We start from the raw sequence: 9,275 nt of genomic DNA, 5'->3' as shown, positions 1-9,275 counted from the left end.
ATAACTTTAAGCAAAATTAATAGTTTTAATAAAAATATATTTATAAGTTGGTGAATCAAGAACTACGCCATCCACTTCTAAAAGATACATCAAGATTTCCTCGCTTCTCCCACTGCTCTGTTCCCATCATCTGCTTCTTCTATCTGAACACAACACACTCATCAGCATCATCATGCTTTTTCATTATTTCTAGTGGTTAATGTGTGCTTTAGTTAGATGAAAAATATGCAAGGCTTCAAGAGAGCACAAGCTAGTTCCCAACTCTATTGCCACTCTTCCTTTTTGCTGCGGTATATTTCGTAGCTTTAGCGTATTGTCACCCTTTGTTCATTAGTTGTGTTATGTTGTTTTGGTATCAGAAATCTCTCGTGTTAAAACACAGCATCTCTGTTTTCAAACAGGGTAGACGACACCAACCGAAACCAAACGCGTTTCTCTCATCTTGGGGACCTTCACCATTCCTCTGCTGTTTTCCCACAACAAGATGATGTTGATTTTAGCTCAAGTAACACACTCTCACTCATTAACTGCACCATATAGCCAAAATGAGTGATTAGTGTGTTTTGTTTCATGTTATTTTTGAGATAAAGAAAAAGTTATTATTTTCAATCATGTATTAACTGTAAATTTATTTTAAAAAATATTGATTATGCGTTAATATAGTTAATAGCAAGTGTGTACTTTATTTTAGAAAATACGCTGACACGAAAAAGCTATGATTACTACTGGTGAAGTAAATATGGACTTATGACCGTTTAAACGTGAAACCAAAGATGCACTGACTCAAGTTCAACCTCTTGTACATATATGTATGTGTTATGATATAGAATTTCAATTTTGAACTTTTTTACAGATTCTATCTTTAGTGTAAAGCCAGGCAATGTTGGTGGTGGGAGTAACATGCAGTATGGGACATCGTTGAACACGGTTTTTACTTTCTTCCTCTTTCTTTGTATTGTCTGATTTTCTTGTAGGTAGATGGTCGATGAGTTTTGTTTTGTAAGAGCCTATTGTGATTGAAATTTTGGGTTGGAAATTGTGTGTTTGTATAGAATGTTGGGTGTGCAGAGATTGGTTCGAGTGGGGGAGATACAGGGCAACAACTGATATACCACAAGGGAGTAGCAATGGCCAACTTGCCTTTGGGGAATGGTGATGTTGAGAATTGGGCTGATTCAGGGATGGCGGATAATAGCCAACAGACTGATGATACTTCCACAGATATTGACACTGATGCTAAAACCCAAGTGGGTGTCTCTTTTCTCAATCACCTTTTTATTTTTACTTTTCTACCTACAAGGTGCCAAAATTGCACCGCCCGGCTTGAGCATGCTAAGACATTGTTTGAACTTCTAATTTAGACTCTAATGAATTTTGGGTTTTCTATTTGATCTATCCACGTTTTTCTTTAATTGGATTTTGGGTTGGCCGGTTTATTTAAGTGTAAAATGTGAGTTTGAGCTGGCCTTGAATGTGAAAACAAAATGGGCATTAGAAGTATCTTTCCAATGTTTAGTGCAGCAGATGTATGTTTTGGGTGAATGAGTGAATCTTGAGGATCTCTTATAGTGTTCTTTATCCTCGTTTTAGTGCAATAGAGTTAAGAATGGGGCATGTATGGTTGTGCACTCCAAGGATCAGACAAAGACCAAAGCTGAAGATCATAAGGTTTTGTTTTTGGCTGCAACTTGGTACAGCTCTTAGCCATTGATTGTGTTCCATTTCTGATGCTTTATTTACTTGGATGCCCTTTTTCTTAGACTCTTCGCAGGCTGGCTCAGAATCGGGAGGCTGCAAGGAAGAGTCGGTTAAGGAAAAAGGTAATTGCTTCAAAGGGGAAAACTGATTTTTTTCTCAAAAGTATAATAAATATACTTTCTCATGATTTGCAATGCAATTTAACTAAATTTCTTATAAAAAATTTCTACTTCCAGTTCTTCAACCAATGCTATAAGAAACAATTACTGCCGTTTTTTTGTCCAAAATATAAGAAATTAAGACCTTTTTTTTAAACCATTATTTGCCAAGTTCTTTCTACATTATTATTTATCTTGATATTTGTATTATCAAGAGTTCAAGACAATCTGCCATCACTCGTATACATGAATATATTCATTCATTTCATGTATAGCTTACCATTTTTACCATTTATTACTATGAGTATTTTTCAATTACACTATAAATTTATGACATAACTAATTTTTATTGGTCTTGATGAATTTATTATTTTTCTCTTATAGAAAGGATAGATGAGAGTATTAAATACACTATTAAATATTTTCTATTATCATAAAATGTATGTATTGAATGCTTTTTTGACTTTGGGATAATAAACATTTCATTTTCAATAAAAAAATATTTTTAACTTTTTAACATGTGCCCTTGAGTATACATTAAAATTTATATATATATATATATATATTCATGACGCTTGGCACATTCTGTTGTGTGCTAGTTAACTGCTGTTTCCTTTATGTGCTGTTGATATATTACCCTTATTTTAGGAGCTGCAAAGTCTTGGTTTTAAGTGGAGCATATCTAATTCTTTTATGGGTTTCGGTTTACAATAGGCATACGTACAGCAGTTGGAGAACAGCCGAGTCAAGCTTGTGCAGTTAGAGCAAGAGCTTCAACGAGCACGTCAGCAGGTGTAAGAAGTTAAAGATTTGTGGTTGATATTTGCGGATAGTTTGACTATGTTATCTTCATGGGTTCCTATTTCAATGCAGGGTATATTGATTGCAACTCCAGGGGATCAAGGTCATTTGGCTGTTGGCAATGGTACATAGAAAGGCATTTCTTGAGCATTATTTCCTGTGATGGTAGAAAATGATGCTTATATTACTTATCTCAATATATGTGTATATAGTTAATGCAATCTCAATATATGTGTATATAGTTAATACAATCCATTGCAATCATAGAAATAATGTATTTGCAGCTTCGATAGAAATTTGTGTGAACTAGGTAAAGTTCATGTGTGTAACTTTATGACAGCTTCAAATATCAACAGCCTTGTGTTTATAGTTTTTTCAACATACAGTGGTAGTAAGGGAAATCAGTTCAGTTCTCAAATTGTATTAGATATATGGAGTGTAATCTGTGTATATATTATAATTCACTTGTAAGCATCACTGCTCAAAAAATGTCATTCTCAATTTCGTAGATTTCTTACATAATGGTCCGTGTAATGAGGATGAACTATAGGGATGATGATGATGATACAAATCATTTTACTTATCTCACATACCAATTATAAGTATTTTTTTCAGATTGGATGTCTGGCTAAGTTCTTGGTTTTGTTACTGCTTACATAATGGTCTTGTATTCATTTGTAGATAATATGTAGTTTGATAACATGGCTATGGAGTGGTTGGGATAGAAATACTTGTTTCTGACTTGTTAGAGTGCCAAATTAACGATGATTGCTTTCATTTATTAAACTAGGATTTCATGCTTAGTGTGTGATTATTAAAGCGAAATCAATAGAAATTTAATTCACCATTGGTGGGACTGTGACTGATGATATTTATTGAATCTTCAGGTGCATTGGCATTTGACATAGACTATGCCCACTGGGTTGATGAGCATCAACGTCTGCTCAATGATCTAAGATCAGCTGTAAATTCTCAAATGAGTGATAATGAACTACATCTTCTTGTAGATGGTGTCATGGGACATTATAATGAATTATTTAGGCTGAAGAGCATAGGAGCAAAGGCTGATATATTTCACATTATTAATGGGATGTGGAAGACACCTGTGGAAAGATGTTTCATGTGGCTTGGTGGATTCCGTTCGTCGGAACTTCTAAAGGTGTTGGACCAACTCAGCATATCATTTGCAAGTAATATTTTTTTTCCGGTTGATTCTCATTTTCATGTCTTTTGGAATTCAGATAATTAAGAACCATCTTGAGCCATTAACAGAGCAGCAGTTGATGGGCATTTATAATCTGCAACAGTCTTCCCATCAAGCTGAGGATGCTTTAACTCAAGGCATGGAACAATTGCATCAATCTCTTTTAGAGACACTTTCCTCCACTTCCTTAGGACCCACTGGTAGTGGAAATGTTGCTGATTACATGGGCCAAATGGCAATTGCAATGGGCAAGCTTGCTGATCTGGAGAGTTTCCTTCATCAGGTAAAGATGCAATCACACTGGGAACTAAATTTAATTAGAATTTCTAAATCCTCCTATGAAACGTTCCCTCTATAATCTTTTTACTTTCTAAATGAAGAAAGTAGTGATTTCTTTTTAATTATGTTTGCTTTTAAGATGTTAAATGTATTTGCAAGTCCAGTCCATACTTTCTTTGGGAATTGATTCTCTCATCTTGGATTTCAATACGAATGTCATGTGGAAATTGTATCTATCTATCTTTTCATTATTATTCTCAAGATTTAATATGGTCCCACTTATTTAATGCTTATGAAGGGAAAGATATAAAAATTCAACATGAGAGGATCGATTCTTTACTTTCTTATAATACACTTAATCCTTCTATTTATAAAATATTCACCACTACAATGCACACCATTGGAAGTTTAAATGCATAGTGTTCTGAGTATGTCTTGTGTTCTTAGGCTGATGTCTTGAAGCAAGAAACACTGCAACAGTTACAAAGAATTCTGACGACGCGTCAAACTGCTCGCGCCCTCCTTGTCAGAAATGATTACATTTCAAGACTAAGAGTCCTTAGTTCATTATGGTTAGGGCGCCCTAGAGAGGAGACTTAGACATTAATATCTATGAGCTAGCTCTAGTGCATCCTACTGTGGAATGTCCTATGTTGGCTCCAAACTAATTGCCTATTTCTGTTCTAATAGGAACTCAGTGATGAGTTGCTGCGACCTTCAAATGTAGAGCGTAGAAAATAATCGACTATACTGCGAAGAAACCGGTAGCTTCTAATCTAATTTTCCTTTGATCATAGATTGATGGCATGAAATTTGATCTGTACAAGTTTTTAGCTGTTGGGATATTATGTATATTGTTACCATATTTATGTGTTTATTATTGGGTAAAGTGTTACATCTAAGTAGAAATTCATGGGCGTGAATGCATGTCAATATCAACCTCTCACCCTTTCACTAACAATCAGACACCGTAGCATTCAAAGCTTGACCTTGTAAAAACCATAAAACCAACACTTTTATTGATAGATCAAACCACTCCTTCCATCTACTTTGGAGCAAAACTCCCACATCAATCCTGAAATTTTGTGTCTGATATTTTAATTCCTGAATTTATAAACTTTTATTAGTTTTTAACTTTGCAAAACAATATTTACTTTTGTCCTTTTTAAAAACTAATGTATGGTTCAGGAGCTAGGGATACTTGAATGACATTTTATATAGTTAAAAACTAGACTAAAAGTACTAAAATTTCAGGAACTAAAATGTTGCTCTTACGGTAATATTTAAAAATTAAATCACAGTATTTTTCAAAACTCAGGTCAAGACTTTTATAAGACGTTAATTAAGTTCTTACTAAATAACGGTGCATGATTTAATTGAATTTTTGCAACGTGTTTGAATTAAGGCTTTTTAATGTAAAAGGAAGACAATTTGATTACAGAATTTGGTTGGAACGATATAGTCAATTTGTTTTGTTAACTTCTAATTTCTAGGGAGTTTCCAATAGTAATAAATTCTTATTAAAAAATATTTATTATGTTGAAGATACAAAATATAATAAAAAATAATTTTTTTACTATTAAATGTTTAAGCTCACTATTGCAGTTAATGAGATCGTATGTTCGATTTATATAACTGTCTGTCTCATATTTGTCATCTAAATAATGCTAATGGCAAAGAAAGACGCAGTAAACAATTTTCACAAATTTCTGTACACAGTAGGCAGATTTCATTAAAAATTCTGTACAAATATATGTCTGGGAAATTGGGTAAATATGTCTTAAAAATGAATATTTTACAGCTGCTTGGCACTTAAAAGTTAAGCTCTGAATTATTCATATTAGCTGAATGACATAAAAACAAATGTTGAAAGCAAAGTTTCTTCAATGCTTATTCGCCACTGGTCTATATATCTGTTTTCTGCTATTCGTTGTTCCTGCAAAATATCATAAGGTACATTTATGAACGAAACTTATCTATTCTTTCATTGAGAAATGTTAGTAATATTTAACAAACTCTTTTTCAACATAATGGCTAAAATTTAGTAAAAACAAAAAAATTAATGTAATTTTATGTTTTCTCACTCTTAACTTAAATTAATGTTTCTTTTTTATATTTTTAATAAATTTTAACTAATAATAAAAAGTGTGTTAAAAGATGAGTACAGATATTATGTTGTTAGCATTCCAGTTCTTCAGTTAGTTTTGTATTCAAAACAAATGATATATACTCCAATCTCATCCTGTTTTATAGTTTTGCTTTTGTAATTTGCAACATCATTAAGTATACACTTTCTATTGATATGAAACTCTAATTTTAATTAAGAAATAAAATTAAAAAACAGCTGAACAATTGGGCCAAAAATTTATTCCTTGAAATGGAGAAGGAATCTATACCTGGTCTCTGGTATCTTCTGCTTGTAACAACTTGGGGAATGAACACACCAGTCCCTTTTCCACTCTTCCACAAGTTCACAAGCCAAACAGGAGTAGAATCTGGGCTGTGTGTTTCCCAGGAACAAAAGTGACTTGCAGGCTGTGATGTACTATTGTTACAAAGTAACCCCGTTGAACCACCATCACCAACACTAGCATGGTTGAAACGTTTTGTTTCTATTAAATCTTCATTATCTTCAGATGTCAATAGCAAAATCTGCCTCCTAATTTCAGCATAAAAAGTGTCATCATCAAATTGTGCCTCCATAATGATTAATCAGAAAAACTTCAACTCCAGGCTTGTGTTTGTAAGAATAAAGAGAAATGGATATTAAGGTCCATATATATATAGATGAAGGAATCACACAAACATAAAAAAAATAAAAAGGAGTCCTTTGTTTGTGGACAATGTTTTGGGTCCAAGAAAGATGGACTGCGAGTGTAAATTTGATTTCAAATAGTGTCCAAATTGGAAGAATATGCTATTTTTCGTACGTGAACAAGTGTATGGTGCCTTGAGCCATTTAAATTTTAGGATGTTATTTTGTTTAATGTATTAGAAGGGATTTGGCGGTTACTTTCTAATGACATAATGCTGATTATTTATTGTCTAATATCAACATCAAAGATACTTACAGTTCAGGTTACCCATAAAATATTCGTGTCTACGTTATTGTTTCGTAACATTGACTTAGTTTGCTTTGCGGAGTGGCTAAACATCAATTAAGAGTATCAAATTGGTCGTGCATCACCACTCATGCATCTACCATAACTAACAATAAGAAGGTCAAACTTATGCTTTTTTTGGATTGATTCTCGTATGAACCCTCCATTTAATTGTTTATTAATTACTAAAGTAGAAAGACATGAGTCTAGTTTTGCTATGTTGTCATTGTAAAAATTTATGTACTAGTATTAACTAACTAAAAAACTATATTATATGTATTTTAAAATAATTATTATAAAATTTAATGATTTTAAATTATATGATGATTTATAATTAAATGACAGTGTTATTATATTTTAATTTATGGTCGGTTCAATTAACTAAGTCAATTAGCAGATATCGTGCGCATCAATTATGCTGTAAACAGTTGTTAGATTTTATTTTAAAAACTATTTGATATTAACTGAAGTTATCCAACAAGCATTAAACTCCACCTCAATAATTGAAGTAGGCAAGATGAAAACTTTTCAGCAATATTAACATTTTCTTGTATAATAATAGATGGGGAGCTAAAAAGGATGTGTAATTGCGTTTGCATGTTCTATTTCCGATAAATTTGTTTAAAAGTGTCTTTGTCATATTTAAGCGTATTTTTAAATAATACTTGTTTGGCTGAAGTATTTTTTAACTATAATTTTGTTCTTAAAACTATTATTAAATATAAACCAATATTCCTTATATGTCTATGTTAATAGTACAGGGATGACAAGGACAATTTTCAATTTGCCTATCTGATGTTGTCTACAGATGAAGGCCTAAAAGTTTCAAGTTCAGGAGGATTTGCTATTCATTTTGATTTAAACATGAATGAGAACATATTTACAATAAATGTTAATGGTATAATTTTAGGAAAAAAAAATCAATGCCTTAAAGGTATTGATTAAATAATGGAAAAAAAATGTATTAAAAGATGTTATCAAATACATATTTATCATGATTTTTAATATATTTTTACTGTGTTTTTTAATTAACTTTTCATTTCTAATTTTTTAATTAATACTTCTAAGATACTGATTAATAAGATTTTATTTTTTCATTATAAATGAAACTGATATGAAATATATTAAATGATATAAATTTATTGTTGTTTAATGATATTTACTAGAAATTAATTAAAACAATTAAAAAAATTGATAAAAAATTATTACTAACATTATATATATATATATATATATATATATATATATAATCCTGTTGAATACGCAAATAGCCAAATATATTCATCAACGAATCTAATCTAGTTGATCATTTTTTTTGTTCAACAAATCTAGTTTATCCAATCAAATACTTCTACAACTTGGTTGGAACAACTTTTAATATTATTAACAAGTAACAACATATAAATGAAAAATATTATAAAATATAATAACATTGATTTAAACTATCAACATATAAAGTACCAGAAAAAAGAGAATTTAATAAATCAATAATATTAAATATTATTTTTTATAAAATGTATTATTTATTAATTTTTATGATGTTTTTGAGTACTTGTTAAAAAATCAATTTAATAAAGAAAAGATCAATACAAGTTTACGTCCAGAATCACCCATTAGGGTATGGAATTAGTAAAAATATAATAAATAAAGTGATGAAAAAAATAAAATAAAAATGAACATGTAAAAAAGTAAATATAAAAACCCTTAAAGAGGGGACGGAAGACAGATGCTAGCACAGACAGATGTTGGCAGAAGATTCTGGTGGAATTGGAAAACCATTTTCTGGGTTTTTGGTCAATTTATTCGATTCATTCTTATTGGTCTTTGGATACCGCTCAGTTTCCCTAGCTGTCGCAACCCCAGCTAATTTGTACCGAAATGAATAAATAATAATATTAACTTACAGTTAGTATATATCTATCTGTGTGTTAATGCTAGTGTGTGTTTAGATTAAATTAAAATTATTTAATATCTTATTTATCAAATTCAATATGATATACATTTAAATTATATAAAAACGAGGGCCATTTATTT

General features: G+C 31.1%; 1 pseudogene; it reads left to right on the top strand.

The window, feature by feature from the left end:
• Window positions 1-216: 216 nt before the first annotated feature.
• Window positions 217-4,761, top strand: LOC113870353 (annotated as a pseudogene).
• The last annotated feature ends 4,514 nt before the right edge of the window (window positions 4,762-9,275 follow it).

This window comes from Abrus precatorius, unplaced genomic scaffold (assembly GCF_003935025.1).
Source record: "Abrus precatorius isolate BTA unplaced genomic scaffold, Abrus_2018 Scaffold6, whole genome shotgun sequence".
In the NCBI taxonomy this organism is placed as follows: domain Eukaryota; kingdom Viridiplantae; phylum Streptophyta; class Magnoliopsida; order Fabales; family Fabaceae; genus Abrus; species Abrus precatorius.
The sequence above is the reverse complement of the archived record's forward strand: the minus strand, read 5'-3'. Positions and strand labels throughout refer to the sequence as shown.